The following is a 19,790-nucleotide window of genomic DNA, read 5'->3' as shown; positions in this document are numbered from 1 at the left end:
TTAATTTCAATATATTTTCATCTTGGTACATAGGTGTGTGGCAAAGTTCTGGGAATTACTTGCTCTGTTTGGAGGACCACATAGCCAACAGTGGTTTTTGCAGAAGTAGCCCGTACCAGACTGAAATATTATAAAAATGCTGATTATCTGGTATTCAAATTAGTATTTTGATGTGCTTCAGCAGAAGCCTTTCATATCAAAAACAACTACTTTTCACCTTTTGCTAACGTCGCTGATTTGCTCAGTCTGATGTTGAACACTGATTTAAGGCACCTCTTGGGGGAGCAGGGGGAAGAAATGGTTGCATTGGAGCCAGGTGACTGCCTTGCTTGAAAAATACTTTTGAGCAGAGAAAGGCTGTCTTTCCATTTTGTGAGCTCCAAAATAAAGCAAAACCAAATAAAGTTCACTATTTTGTTATTGTTCTGTGCTTCGAGGCAGCCTGCCCACCAATATTCAGAGGAGTTGGCAGTATGTGTCTGGGGGAAGGGAAGAAACTTGGATACCTTCAGGTCATCCAGCTTTGCACAGAACACAGGAAAATCCATGTGGTTTAAATTTGACATAAGCACAAAACCAGCTGTTTACAGCTTTCTGTCTGGCCAGTGCTCTCCTTAGAGAGCAGGAGAGCCCAGTGACCGTGCAGAAGGTAAGCTTCCCCCATAGTGGGTGGGGTGTGGAAAAGGAGTCTGTAGGTGATGCAAACCAGCAAGGAGCAGAAAGGGGTGACAAACGTTACCTGCTAGGGATGAAGCCTGATTTATAGGATTTCAGTGTTTTTATGGAAATGAAAGCTTGCAGAGCCTAACTACATGAGCTGGATCCAGAGCTGCAGTGCCTCCTCCACAAAGGATGTCTCCCCCACCCCTTGTAGTTGTGGGCTTTAAGTCTCCTGCTGGAAGTGGGTAGTTGTCTTATAGTGCCAGAGGGTGTGATGTGAAGGATCATAGAATATCTCAAATTGGAAGGGACCCATAAGGATCAACAAGGCCAACTCCCTGCTCCTCACAGGACTATCTGAAACTAGACCATATGACTACGATCATTGTCCAGACACTCCTTGAACTCTGACAGGCTTGGTGCCGTGGCCACTTCCCTGGGGAGCCTGTTCCAGTGACTGATAACCCTCTCAGTGAAGAACCTTGTCCTAATGTCCTGTCTGAACTTCCCCGATGCAGCTTCGTTCCATTTCCTCATGTCCTGTCGCTGGTCACCAGAGAGGAGATCAGCACCTCGCCCTCCTCTGCCCGCCTTGCAGAAGGTGTAGACTGCAATGAGGGCACCCCTCAGCCTTCTCTTCTCCAAGCTGGACAGACTAAGTGACCTCAGCTGCTCCTTGTAAGTCTGGCCCTTGAGGCCTTTCACCACCTTGGTTGCCCCCCTCTGGACACAGTCTTATAGTTTGATGTCCTTCTTACAACGAGCTGCCCAGAACTGCACACAGTACCTGAGGTGGGGCTGCACCAGTGCTGTGTGGAGGGGGACAATTGCTTTTCCCAGCTGGCTGGTTATGCTGTGCTTGATGCATCCCAGGGCACGGCTGGCCCTTTTGGCTGCCAGGGCACACTGACTCATATTCAACTCGCCATCGACCCAAAACCCAAATGAGGATGATCCTTGCTCACTCTGAGCAGCTGATCCAAACAGCCCATGGCCCCAGCTGGCGCCTCACATGGTAGGAGGGGAGGCCCCAGGGCCTGACTTGGTCTGGGCCAGTTGGGATTTTGGTTTGATGACTAAGAATAAATGGTGGAGTTGGTGGCCCTCTGTGCTTGACTGAAACCGATGTCCCGCCCTGAAGAAGGCAGCGTGCGTTGCTGGGAAGGGGCCAAATCTCCCCCTCCTGAGGGCTCACCTTGGCAGCGTGCCACCTCCCCTCCTCAGAGCTCCTGCGTGGCCGCAGGCTGGCGGCTTCATCCAGCAGTGAGTTTAGGAAATGGCCTGGTTGGTTCTGAATCTGTCCTTAATATTTTAAAAAATAACAAAAAAAGCCTCTTAGGAGGAATTGTTACTTCAGTGTGTCCATTCTGCAGTTCCCTCAAGGTTTGCTTCTGCTAGTAGATAGATTAAAAAGTTATTGTCAGTGTATTTAATCAATTGCAAATAGAAAACTGATTGTGTGGTTGGATGCGTGGTGTGTTAAACCAAGTGGCTAATAAGAAACCCCCAAAATTAAAAACCAACAAACAAAAAAACCCAATCCAAGAATGTTTTACATTACTTGGTTTGTAGCTTCTGCACTGAAAGTAACTAGCTTTATATGGTGCTGATTCCATGTGCTGTTTGTTATTATAAACATTGTAGGAATTTGGCAGAGTTTAAAGTTGCTAAAATAAAATGTAGTTTTAAGAATCAGCAAGTAAATTCTACTTCTGGAGAGCTGGATGTGTTCTGAGGACACAGTTTCTAATATTTAAATTTTTTGTTCCATCTTGAGCAGCAAAGGTGGTTAACTGATACGTGTTGAGGAAAGGAAGAGCTTGCTCATCTTGTGGATCTTATGGTTCTGTTGTGCCCTCAGAAAGATGGGAAATATGATAATGTGGTTTTTTGTCTGAATTTAAGTTAATATTCTTTTTTTAAAGGATGTTCATTTAACTTAGTGAATACTTTTTCTGGGAAAAAAAAAAACCAAACAAACCATTTTTAAGGGCTAAATATATTGTATCCAAATGAAGCTTAAAAACAGGCTGACCATGGAGCTGCCAAACTTTTTGTCATCTCATCAAGTACCTACTTCCAGCAGTTCCCGTGGCCAACAATATATAAAAGGAGAAATGATGCTTTGATTTTGGCAGCTGTAATTATCTTTGTCTCTCACTACCTTTCAGGGATTATTCGAGAAGTTAAATAGCTGCTACCATGAGTCTTTTTCATGGATTCTTAAATCTCTTGATGTTCTTAACCATGTAAATGTGTGTGATTGCATTGGGGGTATTCTTGCTTTTTTGGCCTTGACAGCTTCTTCTGGCTTCAGGTTCTGCAGTCTGGTTAGACATTTTGAGATCATCTTATTTTTATCTGTTCTATAACTTGTAGCTTTTATTGAATTCCCTTTTGTTATGAGACCAAGGAGAGAAACTGAAGTTATGACTTCTCTCTGCTAGTCACGATTTTACATTTTTATTTCGTCTCTCAAGTCTGCTATTCAGTCTTCAGTCTGCCTTCAAATAAGAGTCTCCACATCCGAAATATTGTTGTTGTGGTCCTCTGAGCCCTCTCTGTGTCTGTAGTATTTCCCTTGGATTTGGGTGTCTAGCACAGAGAGCAAGGAAGCAATACTATTGATTTGATAGTGGCACTTCAAAACTGCATTATTGCTCAAGCTAACACATTGAAGATTTTTGGTATTGTTTTCACTGCCTCACTGAGCAGTTGTTTCAGGATTTTCCATGACCTCTCCAGAATGGTGCCCATATGAATTTAACTGAAATACTTAAAAGAAGCTTAGCTTGCTGTCCCTGAAATGAAATGACTCAATCTATTCTGAGTTATTATTTCAATACAGGTTATTGTTGGTGTTTTTAAGGATGGTAGTTTCCCTTTTGCTTAGATCAATGGCTCTTCTCAGCGGTCCTGCAGATTAAGACATTTTTGGCAATCTATCTTTGGAACTAGGCTAATGTCAAGAAATGTGTGGATGGATGCTGATTTCTCATGTATATCAAGGAGATGCATTCTGTCAAAGGTTCCTGAAGTTATATAGGTTTCCTTTCTTTACCAAGCCTTACATCGGTAGGAGATGGTGATTTGCTAAAGTTTAGCTGTTCCCTTACTGTTCTCGGGATTAGACACTAACTTCATATTTTTTTTAACTCTCATTAATAAAACATGAAGAGGAGGGGAAGAATGAGCAGTATGACTTAGTGTACATCATTCCCCCTCTGTCTGAAAAGCAATACACCCTGAGATATCTGTTGGCTCAAGATGGAGCAGTAGTATCTTCAGTGCTGACAGTCTTGTGTTTGAGTCCTCCAGGGCTACAGTGCAGCACACCAGTGTGTGCTGAATTTCGCCCAACTGAGCAGTGCCTTTCTCTGCATGTGTGTCTCATCCCCATTCCACCCGTTCTCCTGTGCTGCTTTTGTAATGAGTCAAGCTGAATTTCTTCAAAAAACTTGATCAAAAAACCCTCAAACCCAACCTCCACCCCCCCCTCCAATGTGGCTTTGGCTTCTGGCTGTCACTTCTCAGGTGTCTGAACAATTGCCGCAAGGCTTCTACTTCTCTGTTCATTTGTGCTGATTTATCAAATATATCCCAAACAAAGTTGGCTGACTAGCAAGGGTGGGGTTTTGGGTTTTTGTTTGTTTTTTTGTTTGTTTGTTTTTCTTTCCACTTCATGGGAACTTAATTACTGGGGGCTAGGAAGGATTTGGGTGGCTGGTGTCTTTCTGCTTTTATTCAATTTTCATGAAAATTAGATCCAAACGTAAGTACTGTGAATTTCCTTCACGCTGCAAATTCTAAGAAATTATCACTTATAAACACCGAAACAAACAAATAAAAACTTATCCCTTGCTTGTTCGCTTTGAAGTAATACTTGTATATAATCAAATGACTCCAGAGGCTGGCAGACTGCTTTAAGGACAACATCAAATGGGATTAAAGAAAATACTCAATTGGCAACTGTTGGACCTTTATCACAGTTAAGGCTTCTCGGTGCTCCTGAAACAATGTGAGAATGAATAAATAACCATCTCTAGAAAATCTGAGGCGATCATGTCTGTTTTGCCCCCGTCTTGCCATTCTGCTTGGTGACTTTCTGCATTTCTGCAGTGCCTTTCACTCGTGTACGTCAGACTTTGCAAAGCTGTACGGGTGGGGAAGCTGAGATGCAGAGAGGAGAAGGGTTTTGCCTGAGGCTCTTGGATCAAATCAAATGTATTCCCAGTTCTGGTGGCAAAAATTGCTAATAGCATGTCTCTCTCTAGGCTCAAGTAATCTGTTGTCCTCTAGGCCAGCACTATTTATTTGTGGACGGGCTGTCTCAAAGGTGACCTGCCCTCGGGGGGTGGGTTGGTGGCTCTCAGCTGCAGCGGGGAGGTGAAGCTTTGCCTCTGTTTTGGACAGGCTGTAGTGGTGTTAACAAAACCATGTCTGCCCAACTGCTAAGGACTCAGTTGGTCTTATAAAGGTAAATTTATTTCTAGTATGACTGTCCATCCTAGTCCTCATAGATGGAGACGAGGCAGTGATATTTCATAATTTTTTTTCCCTCCAAAGGCAAAGTGGTTCTTCACCTCAAAAAGATTGAGAAAACGTCTTTGTTACATGCTGCCACAGCAGTGCCTGTGGCATTCAACATTTGAAATTTGGCACTTTTATTTTGTGAAATATCTGTTCTTCATTTCAGTTGTACAGTGGGCCATGGAACACTGTAGGTTCCTTAGTAAGAGCCTTAGACTGCTCCAGTGTGCCTCCATGACGGCTGACAGCCCCGGAGACCTTGCCAGGAGCTGTTGAACGCAGTACACAGAGGAGCAGCAAAAAAGAATGGGCTGGAGCTCTAGCAGACAATGACGTGATTTCAGTGATGAGACTGAGGCAAAGTTTTCTGAGCCTGGCAAAGGAGGCCGTGATGGGGACTGCCTTGGAGCTGCCTGGGAATTGACATAGGAGAGTTCACATGAGCAAACCTGTGAAGAAACGCAAAAGCTGGCTGTGCCTTTTGACAGTCTCCTTTGAGGGCTAGAGGTTGAGCTTCTAAAGATGATGTGAGTGGCTTAGGAAAGGTGGAAAAGCCGTCGTGCTGAAGGGAAATGCATGTAACTGGTGATTAAGGGATGCAGGCATAGATCAGAGCTGCAGGGTCCTAAATGGTTGGCTTACCTGTGCCGATTTTTGCTGAGTGTGAGTCGTTGAAGTTTGGACAACTGCTCCAAAGTGCTTGCTTCCTTAAATGAGATGCCTTTTGTAAGGGTGGGTAGTGGGAGGCAGCGATGTCCTGCCTACCTGGAAGAATGTGGGTAATTCTAATCTGGAATACAGTGCAAAGTGATACCTCCGGCACCAGTGTTGTGTGGTGTGCCTTTGCATTGGCACAGTGACAAACGGAACAGATAGACTTGCGTGTAGGGCTGTGATCTGTCAGAAGGCTATCTTGATGGATAGTCCTCATCCTATTACTGCTGGATGCTGTGGGGATTACTCTGTATTGCCTGCATGTGGGTTTTCTGCATGTGAAAAACGTGAGTCATGAGGTAGGAAGAGCCCTCAGTGCTGTTCCTGGGCATCGGATGCCCAGACACCAGCAATAGCTGTCAGATATCTATCAGTTGCACAGGAAACCTAGGGCTGTGGGTGGGACCGAAACGCTTCAGCACGAGGATATCCTTAGAGCATAGAGCTGGGGCTCAGGCCAGGATCAGAGCAGCAGTGGGTAATGCTGCTGCAGAGATGAGTGGTATAAGCAGCAGGTATCTGAGCAAGCAGGGTGTTGGAAATCTGAAGCACTGTCCAGAAGGGAAACATCCATGAAAGGAAAGCGGGATGTGCAGGAAGGAGATGATAGAGCTTTTCTTGTTTGAGCTTAAAGCAGAATTAAGAGGATAATCTGCTGTGACAGCTGCCAGGTACCTACTGTACTGCTGTGTTAGTGATGCACCGGTCCTTTCCTAGCACCCACAGCTGCCAGCTGCTGATAGAGGGATGCAGCCATGGATGGGCCAAGTGGAGACATTCCCTCCATGTGGCAGAAGGAAAAACCTGGCTTATGGGAGAGCAATTACAGAAAGCAAAATACTTCCTTTCTGCTTGGAATGGGTGACAACCAGGTAAAGATAGGCTACGGTGGTGTTTGTGCAATCCTGAAAACCTTCAAGGAAGCAGGAAGTAGCAAGGGAAAAAGTTGTTTGTACTAATCTCATTGCTGAGAGCTCTTATGTGCTTGAGCCCTGGAGTTACTCAAATTGTTCCTGGTGTTTTATTTCCATATTTGAAAACCATCTGAGAAGGAAATTACAGTCCGACTATCTTCCAGTTGCATTCTCATAGAGGTTGACTGTGCTTCCAGCCCAAGAATGTATTGCCAATTACCTCCCTCTTTTTAGTTATTAATTGCTTTTTTTGCCTGACCTCTTAGTTCTTGCCCTGATGGGGTTTCTCTGCATCCGTCATGAACATACTTATGCAGGTGGTAGGAGAAGTCTTTAAGCTTCAGTTGGTGGCTGTGGCAGAAAACAGTTAAAGGTATGCAGCCCTTTGGGGGAACATGTTACTTCCTAACAGACTGGATGGGCCAGCGTTCTTTTCTTTCTGTAACCAAGCTAACCCTGCTGTGGTCTAGTGGGACTTGCTCTGACCTGAGGATTAAGAGGTCCTGAGTTCCCAACTCCATTTTTGGTTCTTTGGAGCCATTGCTTTAGGAATGAGGAGTCTCTGCTGGCTTTGGTACTTCACTGCCTCTTGAGAACTAGACTGAGAGGCTGTCCTAGGGCAGCTTTTCTTGAAGTGACCTACTACTTTCACCTGGCACTGACATCTCGCCCAACCAGCAAAGCTGCATGTGCCAAATTAAGTGCTTGTTTAATAGCTCCAGAGTCCGGACCACAGTCTCTTCTGAGCATGGGAACCAAACCCAGGAGTTGGGGGGGGTCCTTATAGTTACCTACTGCCTGGCAAATAATCCTGGCAAAGTGCACGCAACATCTATCGTTAATAATTGGTCTGCGCAAGCTTTCACCTACCTACATCTCACCTAGGGGGCAAAGGTTTGTGCTTTGAACATGAGAAAGGTCAGGGTTTACTCTGTCCTGTAAAAACTTGTGATTACACAGTCAACTATTTGCTTGCTTTTTATTTAGGAAAAAAAAACCAACAAAACAAATCAGTAGTTCAACACCCTAAGAAAATATCCTTTAAAACGTGTTTGACAATCAAGAAAAGCCTCTTACGCACTTAGAAAATAGTGTGCTGGGTGTTTTCACAAATGGCTGCATGTGTTACTGGCTTATGCCACTTCTGGCAAGTTCAGCAGTTAAGCAATCTCCTAAGCAGTGATGGAATGCAGGGCAATAATAGGGAAACTTCCACCAACAGAGAGCTTGCTTAAACTATTTCAGGACTTAAACTGGTCAAATCTCCAATTTAAGTCAGAGAAAAATGTTGGAACGTGTTAGTTTACGGATGTGCTGTAGAGAGGGATGTAACTTTTGAATCCAGCTAGACATCTTTACCTTGAAAAGAAAATCAACAACACAGGTAGATACCAAATCTGTTCTGGAAAGAGCTGTTAGTCCCGCTGGAATGATGCCTGAAATGAAAACTTCTCCAGCGCTGTGAAGCACTGGTGGATCCTTCCAGAGAAAGAGGTTCAGGAGCAGAAAACGTGGATCATCCACCAAGCAAGTTTCTTGAGGTCTTTTACTACTTTTTCATAGTTTCTAGCGACAGAGGGTAGCCAATGTTCTCTGTATCAGTTGGTTTGGGGCTTTTTTTTTTTTGGGGGGGTGCGGAGGTGGGGGTGGTGGGGGTTGGGGGAAGGGGGAATAGTAGCATTGGGGAGAAACACAGTAGCATGAGAGAGCTCAGTACTTCTGCAAAATAGACAGGCAAACTAGTGTGCTAGGAAGTATCACAGATAAAAGCAAGCCACAATTGTCAAAATAAATGAACAAAACACAGTTTATGGTACATTAACTTGTTTGCTTACTTGCACATAACCAGATTCTTTCGGATTAACAATTGGTCTCCCACTCATTAGTGAGCATTAATTAGATTCTATTGTGATACTTATTGGCAAACTTGAGAATAGGGAAAGAAAAAGGAAACAAGAATTGTTGGGACCAGGACCAATACACTGCTAAGCACTTGTTGACTTGATCTGAATTTAGAGGTGTAATTTAAGCTTTCCTTCATGACAGGGGAGAGCCAGCTGCCTGCAACCTGCCAGGACAGCAGCAAACTTGCTGTTGTGTTGTCAGTCACAGCCCAGTTGCTCTGTGATTCAGGTTTGATTTTTTTGGAAAATGTCAGAAGTATTGCAGACCCTCTTGTGCTGCCAAACCCAGGCCACGGTGTGCACTTTGCCTCTCCCTGTCGTGCTGGGAGGTGAGTGGTGCAGCCCAGCCGTTTTTGTGTTCCACCCATTGGAGCTGCAGCTGCCTCCACTGTTCCTCATAGCTTTCCCAGAAGATACAGAATGAAATCGGGGTGAGTCTTGCCAGCTCCTTCGCTGTCTGTGAGGCTATGAATAGCGTTAGTGAAAACTGACTGTGGAAGAAATTCTCATGTTGCTGTTGGGAGAACTAATGGCTGTGTCTGAAACATTTCCATGCTGCCAACATCGGGAACGAAGCACTGGTTTGTGTCACAGTCGCAAGCTGAATCTCTGCAACAGAGGAGGCGTGTGTGTGTGTGTGTGTGGAGGTGGCAGAGGAGATGTTTTAGCAAATACGTTAATTCTTGGGGAATGATTGTGTGGGGTGAGGTTCTTCCCCCCCTCTGTATGAAGGAGCTTTCTCTTGGCTGGTGAATTTCATGAGTAAGAGGTACAGGAAAGAAACTGCATAATTCATTGAACTGTGTTTTAATCAGATGTTAGCACTTCGTGGTTCCAGATCTGTGTCTTTCTAGCCATCTCGGCAAGGTTTTTTGATTAACAGTAAAACGCTAATCATGTCACTCTTACCGTTTCTTGCTTCACCAAGCAGGACTGAAATGAGGGGGTCAGTTACAGTGATACCGAACCAAAGAGCCTCAGAGGTTTTTAGCTGAGAGAAGACCATAACATCAGATAAAGCCTGGTGATGTGACATAGCAGAAGCTTCTTAGTGTTTCTAGCATCCGGGATGCCAGGGAAGAAGCCATACCTGAATGTTATTCCATCATCTTAGGTAGCCGGTAAAGAGCTTGCTCTTCTCTTTGTGAAGCACCTGCTAATCAGTGTCTCCTATGCTTGGCATAGATCTTTGCAAAGTTTGTGGTCAGAGGCCTATTCCTTTATATTGGCCTGGTAAAGTTGATACAGAGTTGGTGCTTTCCTGCATACTTTAGTCTGAAATGTGCTTCTAATAAATTTGGAACAAATTTTGTCCCCAAACTCTTTTGCTTCTATTGGAAATATGGTTGGCTTATATATTTAGTGATATCTTTTCTTTTTTTTTAAAGAAGTTTCTTTATCCAGAGAAACATGATAATGATAAGCAAAACTAGATTGAGGGAGCTGGTCATGCTCTCCAGTGCTCCATTAACTACATACTGCTGGCAAGTTTGGATGGTTACAAATAGCTATCTTTCATGCTGAACTCCTTATTTTTGGGGTATTACAACCTCACTCTAAAATGCTGAAGTACTTCCAGTGGTTTTAGAAGAGATGCAAGTTAATTTTAGAACTTGTGGTAAAGCAGATTGATTAGTAACTTCGGGTAGCTAGAGCACGAAGAGCAATGGGGTGTCATAACTCGCTGGAAAAGTCATCTGTGTCTAACTGAGCTCAAGGTGATGTCATATCTTGAGCCACTCTGTGATCAGTGAAGGCTATGGAGGTGGGTTTTCCCTGTGTAGCCAGGGGGAATTGTCTGGGTCAACTCCAGACAGGAACTTGCTTGGCCTGTTTGGTCTCTGGCTGAGAATTTTTTCAGGCATGCTAGAAATATAGTTCATTTAGGAAGACTTATCAGCAAAACCAAGTGCTGTGTTAAGGTTAATATTCCTGTGTAAGAGAATGTTTCTTGCATTATTTCCGTGTGAGTATTTTTATTTTGCTGTGATTAATGGTTAGCACTTAACTGTGTCCAGTTGCCAGGTCGGCTAAGCTAGGTTTGTGAAGGATCTTTGGCTATGCAGTGCTGAGTGTTTGAATGCTGAGCTGTCAGATGCACTGCCAACTGTTAAAACACAAAGATTCAAATTAGTTACCTTTGTACTGGATACAGTTATAAGGGTCCTGAGCTCAGGTCCTTGAGATAAATTGGAACTATGGAGTTCTTGCACTGTGCTGCGGAATCACTGAAGCTATCCGTCTTGGTCCAGTCAATAAGCGGAAGGGTAGAGGTGAGACTCTGTGCGCACTGTACAGAATCATTCCTATGGTAACATCTGGACTCAGTTGGGCTTTTACTTTTGTGCCTATCATTGAAAACTTAAACACTGAAGAGGGTCATAATTGCAAGAATATTATATTGGGATTATTCTAATAAATGCCATTGGGGTTTGGATTCCTAAATCCCATTCACTAGGGGCACTTCAGTTCCTATCTTGATCTAGTCTCTAGGATTTTTTTTAAGCTGACTTTATTCTGTGTAAATAAAAAACAAAACTGAGACTGAACTGTTTCTGAGGAAATTATTAGACCCTGTAGAATTGAGCAGAGTGCTGCTGGCCTTCCAAAATTATGCGTTCAACCTCTGTACCAGGAATATCAAGTTGGGACTTCCATAATCACTTAAGTCTTGTTGTGTGCCTTGAGTTTATCTGCAGGAGCATGTGGCATGTTATTCCCTTTCTACCCTCTACCCCCGCCCACAACTTTTTATTTCTACACGATTGTGCCCTATTGGATATAAAATAAACATACTATCTCCAGAAGGCTCTGCAATGCAAAGAAGAATAGAGATCTGCTCTCCCCATGGTGACAGAATGTCTAAATAAATAGTTGCCAGTGTGAACAAAGAATCTGGAATAATGGTGGTTTAACCACTATGAAACACATTCAAAGAGCTATCAGTATTCGAAGAAAATTAGCTAAAAATAAGCGTGCCCCTTCCTAATGTTGCATGGTGGGTAGAAGGGAAATATTTATCAATTTTCCACTTTATTTTTTTCCCCCATTATTTTATTTTAAAAATGCTCATTGAGTGGCGTAAGGGGGTTGTCATCAGCCGGGTATGCAACTAAGAGTATTTTTTCCACCTGGTAAAACCACATTTATGATTGTTTGTGCCATCACTTTCTAGTACTGAAAATAGCCTTTTTCCTGCAGAAGATGGAGAGTGCTGCAATACGAGATCTCGCTTGCAGGAAAATGTGTGCCTTTGTTTTAAAGACAGCAGTAAAAGGATTTGATTTGGGTGCTAAATATGTCAGCATTGTAAAGAGCCAGTAACCCACTTTGTTTTTAAATGTTTAAATAGTTGTTCGTATGCTATGTCTTCTTGAATTATGATTAATTATACAGGTCACAACTTGGTGAGAACCAACTCGTGAATGAAATACTACATTCGGGGTTTGTTTTTCTGCTTTTTTTTTTTTTTAAAAACTTGTGAGTTGTGGGTGTGTGTGTGGGTGTGTGGTTTTCTGTGGTTGCTTTTTGTTTTTTTGTTTTTTTTTTTTTAAAGGCTGGCTAAGAGAGGCCGGCTGGCACCACAGAGTAGTATGGGAGAGCTGCGAGTGTCGGAGGCAGAGCGTGATGGAAGGCAGCCAGAAAGATTAAGGTCTCTTCAAACTTCTTTGCCGCAGGATTGGTATGAGTGAGGGAAGGGGTCGGAGTTTTGCTATTCCTGTTTGCGGGATGGGGGCAGTGGAGCTGGCGCTGGGCTGTCGTGGAATTGGAGGCGGAAGAAACAGGAGGGATGTTTTAGGTCACTTTTTTCCTAAAGCTGCCCTCCTGTGGGTCTGGCATAAAAGGATAGTTAACTGGGCCGTTCAAATGGCAAAGCTCTCAAGGGAGGATTTGGAGTAATAAAAGCGCGCACTGCTCGGGCACACTACTTCAGTATTGATGCTGGCTTGGCGGAACTCTGTGAATATTTCAGAGTATTTTCATTGGACATTCAGGGACTGCTGTTGCCTCCTATTTAACCTGTAAGATGACAGGCTACTTTTTATTTATGCCCAGGTTTTTTATAAGCAATGAAAATAAAGCAGTAGGCAGTGGTATTTTCGAAGTTTGTTTTTGTGGAAATTCAGGAGAGGGACTGGTTTGTTTGGATTGAGACTCAAACCCCAGCAATGTCAGTCTGCTTTGGGACTTGGTTTTATATTGCAGGCATCATTAGTACCAACTTGTATGTGTATATACACACACACACATACATATTTACATGCTTCTATATACACATACATGTATTTATGGATGTATATGGGTATATATATTTATTCTAAGAATCTAGGTGTGAAGTTGACGATATCACTTTAGTACTTGCACTGACAGTATCTCTTAAATACTTCCTGTATTCAGTTTTAAAACATAAGTACTGTGCCTCTTCTGTAGCCACTGTTCTAAGAAAGAAAATCAACATTCTTTGTAGCTATTTTACTTTCAAGGTATTGAGCCCTTATGCCCTAATCTCTCTTGGAAGAGATTGTAGGAAGTGAAGTGCTGACTTGCTGCCTGTATTTAAATCCTCTTTGAGAACTTTTAATCTTTTTTATTTAATATTTTTAAGTCAGTTTGCAGCACAACACTACTCAGAACTGCAGAGAGACTTGTGTTTTAGGAAGGCGAGCACAACCTGTTTCATGATGATTGATGTCTGGATGCTGGTTAATTTAGTAAGCCCTCAGGACAGAGGTTGGCTGGACCTTGGGAACAGCCCTTAAATACACATGCATTCACCTTGTATAAAGCTGCTCGTACTTCTGGAAATACCTCAGTCACAGTGGGTATGCCAAAAGGCTTAACGCTGGCATTACATAGTATTGGGTTGACTAACATTATTGCCTTAGCTGGTCTGAAGTGGACTAAGCTAAATGCCACCCAACCCTTCTGGCATTATTTACAAAAGTAATTTGAGAAAACTTAGAGACCCAACAGGCGGTGGGCACATCCCGAAATGATGGCAGATGAATGCTGTTGCAGAGGGACACTGTAATGGTTCACATTTCTGACTTTGGAAACCCTTGTTTTTTGCCTTGTTACGGTCAAAATTTTTGGAAGGAAATCCTTCACTTCTCCTATATTTCTGGGATATTCCTGAACTGGAACCGTTATTGTTTTATTAAAGGTATTTGCTTCATTTCTAGGTCTGATCTGAGGTTTTTGAGTTGTGGGTTACTGTTTGGTTTTTTAGTTTGTGTCTGTTATGTGGCAAAAGTTTTTGTTCTTAGCATACATGTACTTTATAGCTTAATATTATCTAAGCATCTTTTAGTGCAATTTGACTGGCCAAAATCATAACAAACACCAAATGCTTTTATTAATTTTTTCTTCTCTTCGTTAAATTGCCATAATTAGTGCAAGATGAGCCTACACCTTAGTAAGAGGGAGAAGAAAATTGCAGCTGGCAAGATTACAGCGTAGTCTGAAGTGAGTGTTGATAAGATAGATTTGAAGAGGGAGGCCATGTTGTCACTGTGGCACTGTTAAATCTCTCTCCCAAAACAATTGCATGTAAAGCTCCACCTATGTGGCTCATCATGTTTGCATTGTTGAACATTTCCATAGCACAGCAGTGCTCGCGATGCTGCTTTAGATTAGATTAGCTGCATACTGTGTTGAATAGATAGCATTTTGAGTACCAATGTGTCAAATGATACAGTCAGTAAAAAGTGACTGAAGCAGCATCTTCCAGTCTCTTCCCTCCCCCTTACCCAAACCTGCAGGCCTGTCTCCAGGAGGCTATTTAGACTCATTAGAGCCAACAGTTTAGGAGGGCTGACCAGAAAAAGTGATTTGAAAATATGGGGTTTTGTCTGTTGGAAGGGAGAGTGTTTTACTTACAAAAGGATATTAATTTTCAAAAGCAACAGTACCCTAAATTCCCTTTCTCCCTTACAAAGGGAGCACATCGCTGTGTTTCTGTCGCGTGGCAATTTTGTGGTCAAGCCCATGATGTACAGTCCTGCATAGAATAAAATCTGGAAGTAGGTTATTAAAGACAAAACATGTTTCTCTTGCATAGATGCTTAGGTCCTAATTAAATTTTCTTTTATCTAGACAGCAAGGGAGGTGGTATGAGAAAGGTGCACTTCTGTTCATGCAGCAGTGGCATGTGCTCCTGGCGGTATGTCTTTCTCAGATGGCTGACCTGGGGATGTCACTGTGTTGGCACACCTATCTTCAGAGTACATCTGGTGTATCAATAGATTGTGGATGCTGGTTGTGGTGTAGATGCAAAAATAAATACATGGTTGTGGCAGTGTGTATTGCTGGACAAGGTGAGTTTTTTTCCAAAGCACAAGCCTCTCTATGCTGCTTATTTTGGGGGTGGGGGAAAACTTATTAAAATCGGTTTGGAGGAACAGATGCCTTCTTGACCACGTTAACAGCTGCTTGGACTGCTGCTTGGATGGACAACTGCCACTGTTTTTTTTTCTTAGCACATTCACAGTGTCATGACTCAGGCAAGCAGATACTCAATTATTAATGACTTACCTACAAAGAAAAATAATTAAAAACAAACCCAAAGCAATAGAGCACTTAATTAAGAGTTAGTAGTGGAGTTTCTGCTGTCTTTTAATGGAAAGTGTCCAAGAACAATTTTACCTTCCAGAAAGAGTACCTGCTTTAGCCTGCCTGATTAAAAATGCTTCCCGCGTAAACGAAAAGTTGGATCATACTTCTAGGCAGGCAAATAAACTTATTGATTAGACACTAACTGGAGTTCTGCAAAGTGGAAAGGAGCCTGTACATGTTTCAGAGACTTCATGCAGAGACCTACATTAGCGTTGTGTTTAGATGATCCCAAGAGCAGCTTATAGTAGGCCTAAAGAAACTGTCCTAGAAATAAGTTAAGACATTTTGGTCCTCTATCTGTTACGGCATCTCTTGGTATTCCGTTGACTTATGAACACCCTCAGGCATTTTGGCAATGTCACTGTTACTACTCTTGCTGTAGTACCATAGATTTTGTTGAAGTCTGTCCCTTTTCCATGTCTTCAAAAACAGTCTATAGCAACTTTCCCCTAAGTAGAAGGGACAGCCAAATGTCTTGAGTATAACTGAGGTTTTCTCAAAATGCAAGTTAGCAGTACCTACTTGTAAGATGTAAATCCCTCATGGAAGAGCTGTGTGTGCAAATGGGTCTGTGCATCTCCAAGAGGCCACATCCAGGCCGGCTTCTGCCTCCTGCCCTGCTTCCCTGGCATTTCCTCCCCCAGCAGGTCTCTGAAGCTCCTCCAGTTTGGAGAACATGCCCCTACTAAGTGTTAAAGCAATAAGATTTGAATGAATAAGAAGCTGTCTGGGTCTCAGAAGTTAAGTGGTCTCTGTTTGTGGGGCCAGAGACCATAATCAGCTGCTTTTTAAAGGATAAATAAATAAATAAATAAAATCAACTCATCGCAGCTGAACTGAATTTCCAAAGGTGTCTATTTCCTCACATCTCTCTTGCTGTCTGGCTTTGTGTATTGCTGTACGCTTGCTTCTTCCCTTCAATGCCTTCTGCCCTACCCTGTGTTTCTGTGGTTTGTTTTACTTTGCATGCTAGTTCATGGTCTAGACTGTCCTTGCTTTTGCAGTCCTGCTGTCCTGTTCACCTTTTGTCCGTGAATATTTGTCAGTAGTTACTGAGGATGCATAAACAGCAAGCATGCTAATTTAGGTGTCTAAATGTAATTTGGTATCTTGAAATAAGGAGTAAAACCAGCAGGATGTGACCAACAACTGCTTTGCAAACCAAATGGGTGAGTGTTGTGTTAAATGAAGTCACAGTCCTTTCTCTCTTATTTTTTCTTGTCTTAAAGTGCTGGCAGTTTCAGTTCTGGAGGGTTTTATTTTCCCTGTGGTCCTCTGTATGCTGTGTTAGCTTGACAGTAACTAGCTGATCAGGTAAATTATCTCAAGTCCCATTCTTATGTCATCACTATCTGTGGTGTTTTGCTTTTTCCCCCCCTCAAGACATAATACACAGGAGGAGGGTTTTAATTTAATTACTTGGAAAGAAGAGCTGGTGGTGAGTGGTCACTCAAGCTCTTGCAGAGGGTTTTAACCTACAACTCGTTAGTGTGGCTCGAGTTGGAGTGATTAGTGAAAACTGAGCAGGCAGCCTTTTACAATCAGTGCAATCATCTGCTTTAATTATGTTACTTTATGTTCCCTATACAGAAGTAAGTAGCCAAAATTAAATTTTATAAGGAAGCTGTTAATGAATCTTAAGTCACTCAATTTCTGCCTTTTCAGTTAAATTAGAGATAATAAATAGCCGAAACCTTGGCAGTGTCTGTTCTAAAACTTGTCTCTGGCTGAACTGTGCTTCCTCAGAGAATTAATGAGCAGAAAAATTATTTAAGCTGCAAGTTTTCTGTCCTTCCTGCTTGAGTTGTGTGGGTGTCAGAGGCTGGACGGAGACGTGATGTCCTTTAGATGGATGGGTAAAGAACAGCATTTAAGAGACATTGGGCTCCTTCTGGTTTGCGTCAGTGATGGGCCCAAAATCGGTAGCAGAGAGAACAACTTTAAAAGGGAGAGTTACGCCTTAAGGGGTGTCCCTACCTTCAAGGTGGTTTTGGCAGCAGCAGTATCATGGCATTCATGCCCACGTTGCCTTTCTGATTCCTTGTTCAGTGTGTTTAGTTTATGAAGTTTTGTTTTCTCCGAAGGCTCAGCTTGCCCTGGTCTTTTGGCAGATACAGGCAATTGGTTGCCACAGGTAGCAAAGCAGTGACTCTGTCAGAGGATGTGTTGCATTGGCTTTCCACAAACTAAGATATCTTGATTTTTTTTTTTGCTTTTTGCTTATACTTTAGCTATTCTTTGAAACCTAGGTATTGATCTAGCAAAACCTGTATGCTCTGAGTTTCTGTAAACCACCTCTCATGGCAAAGCTGAATAGGGCTGCTCCTGCTGGTATATGCATCTCATCAACTAAAATGTGGCCCTCTGAGAACAGCAGACTAGCATGTTCTCCCTACTCCGAGGCAAATAAATACCTTGTGACAGTTAACTTGCTAACTGAGTATTTGTGCATTGTTTTAAGCATGATTCCTGACTTACCTACTTACCTTGAAAGAGCAGATAAACATCTCTTTATACTGACTTGACCAAAAATATTTTGGTTGCAGCTTTGATTTATAAGAACGCAGCTGCTTCTTTTTTTTAGGAGGTGTTTTTAAGCGAACATATTCTGTAAGTGCAGCTGAATTGTTTGTAATACAGCTTTGAAAGGCAGTTGTTGATTATTATACCCTTAAAACTACAAGACATATTTTGGTCCATTTAAGAAACTCATGTGCATGATAGAAAGCAGTCCAGCTGAAAGCATGCCGTGTGGCTGCTCCTTTTCATATATAGGATGTTTATCAGCGTGGTAGTGGGTTGTCTGGGCATTTTTTTGTCTTTGTGTTTCTGTTACTGAATGTTAGGAAGCTTAAGGAAAATATCATCTGCATTTTTAACCTTGCTGAACAGCCAGCCTGCTCTGAAGCTCCTGATTAGTGCAGAATTTGATCAGAAAGGCGTGATTGAGAGTAGCAGCTTGTCACTGTGTGTGATTAATGACAGCTCCACCTGCCATGGAGCTTCCTAAGTGGTAACAGCAATCCAAACTGGAGTGTCCTCTTCACTGAGTCGCAATTCAGGTTGCAGATTTATTCCCTCATCTCTCTCCCTGCCCCCCCTCCAAGAGTGTGAAGCTGAAAAAAATTATCAGAAATACCTGTAAAGATTTAGGATTCCAACAGCAAACTGCTGGCTGGTGTGGTGAAACAGTGGCTCAAAGAGCGGGGCAGATGTACTGGTGGTTTTGGTTGTGAGTAAATAGAATATGTAAATATGAGTATGCCGTGCTGCTCTCAAAATGGGTACTGCTAGGGCAAGATGCTATGCAGATTTAGTTCAGGTGTGCTCGTTGTGTCCAGGCAGGCAGTCCAACTGGCTATCCAGGCTGGTCTGACTGATTTTAGCCATTTCTCAGGCTAGTTCTGTATGAATTCTCAATGACAACTCTTACTACTTTTTTTTTTTAATCTAACTCTCAATACTTCTGTCAAAAATTTAACATGTGCTCCCCAACACCTCTCCCTGCTAAGCTCCTGCTCGGCGTGCACTCTGACCAAAACCTGCACAGAAGTAGGAGCAAGCCTATGTATGTCCTGGTAGGCTTTTGAGAGCAAACCAATCTGGTACTATACCTGGAAAAATAAAGGTATCTGGAATATATTCCGCAGTAGTTGGTGATTTCTGCATGAATGAAGTCTTGCAGATATACTTAGTCATTCTGATTGGTCTCACTAATATTATTCTGGAGTGGAGTCTTTTGTTGCTAGTTGTGCAAAACACAGCCTAGATTATAGGGACCTGCCTGGGGAAAGCATGTATCTCTCTGTAATTGGCAAAGAAGTTAAACCTCTGCTAGAAATGAAACTATGAAAGTACCACTAGTGGTAATGTGTTTAAAAATTGTGTATCAGTGAGAGCCTGCTCCCTTGTTCTGATGCCTCAGGTAAACACTGTACAGAAATGATGCTTACAGTGTTGTAGCTGACAGATCTCAAAAACACTTAAATTTTTTTTTTCTAGCATTCAACACTAGCTGCAGGTGGTTTGTCCTAGTAAAGCAGGCGATGGTCACGGTGATACACAGGGTAGTAAAAATGTCTTGTGTGGGGAAGCTGAGGCAGGCTCGGGGAGGTCTGTAATGCGGGAGGTCCGGAAGAGAAGAATTTCAGAGGTGGCCCGTGTTGGGTTGCGAGGGTGACTCAAGCGCATTCTAGCATTGATCGCCTTTCTTAAAATAAAAGCTGCTTGCATTCGTGGCAGTGAGGGTGGGATTCGTCTCCCCTTACTTCAAACATCTAAGTTTAAGCTCCTTGCCCCAGGGTGCCTGCACAGTCAGGAGAAAGAAATAGAATGCCCTCTGAATGTGCCTGTTTTGAATATGGTAGGTGCTGAGCTTAAGCTGGGGTTAGCTTCTGTCTTGGCCCGTGTCTGCTTATGACTTGTTGCCTTATTGTTAACCTCATGAGGTTCA

The 19,790-nt window shown here is 42.8% G+C and overlaps 1 protein-coding gene across 5 annotated transcripts in view; it reads left to right on the top strand.

Moving 5' to 3' along the window:
* KLHL29 (kelch like family member 29) overlaps positions 1–19,790 on the top strand; it is a 416,272-nt gene that overhangs the window by 17,025 nt on the left and 379,457 nt on the right. Inside the window, exon 1 of one of the 5 annotated variants that reach the window (XM_075086709.1) lies at positions 8,224–8,359. The exons of the other annotated variants lie outside the window; for them this stretch is intronic. The gene's annotated coding sequence lies outside the window, so the exon portion shown is untranslated. Of the gene's footprint in view, positions 1–8,223; positions 8,360–19,790 lie in introns of those variants that run through there. 5 annotated transcript variants of the gene reach the window in all.

The sequence above is a fragment of the Phalacrocorax aristotelis genome, chromosome 3 (genome assembly GCF_949628215.1).
Source record: "Phalacrocorax aristotelis chromosome 3, bGulAri2.1, whole genome shotgun sequence".
Taxonomy (NCBI): Eukaryota; Metazoa; Chordata; class Aves; order Suliformes; family Phalacrocoracidae; genus Phalacrocorax; species Phalacrocorax aristotelis.
This window is presented reverse-complemented; position numbering and strand designations above follow the sequence as displayed.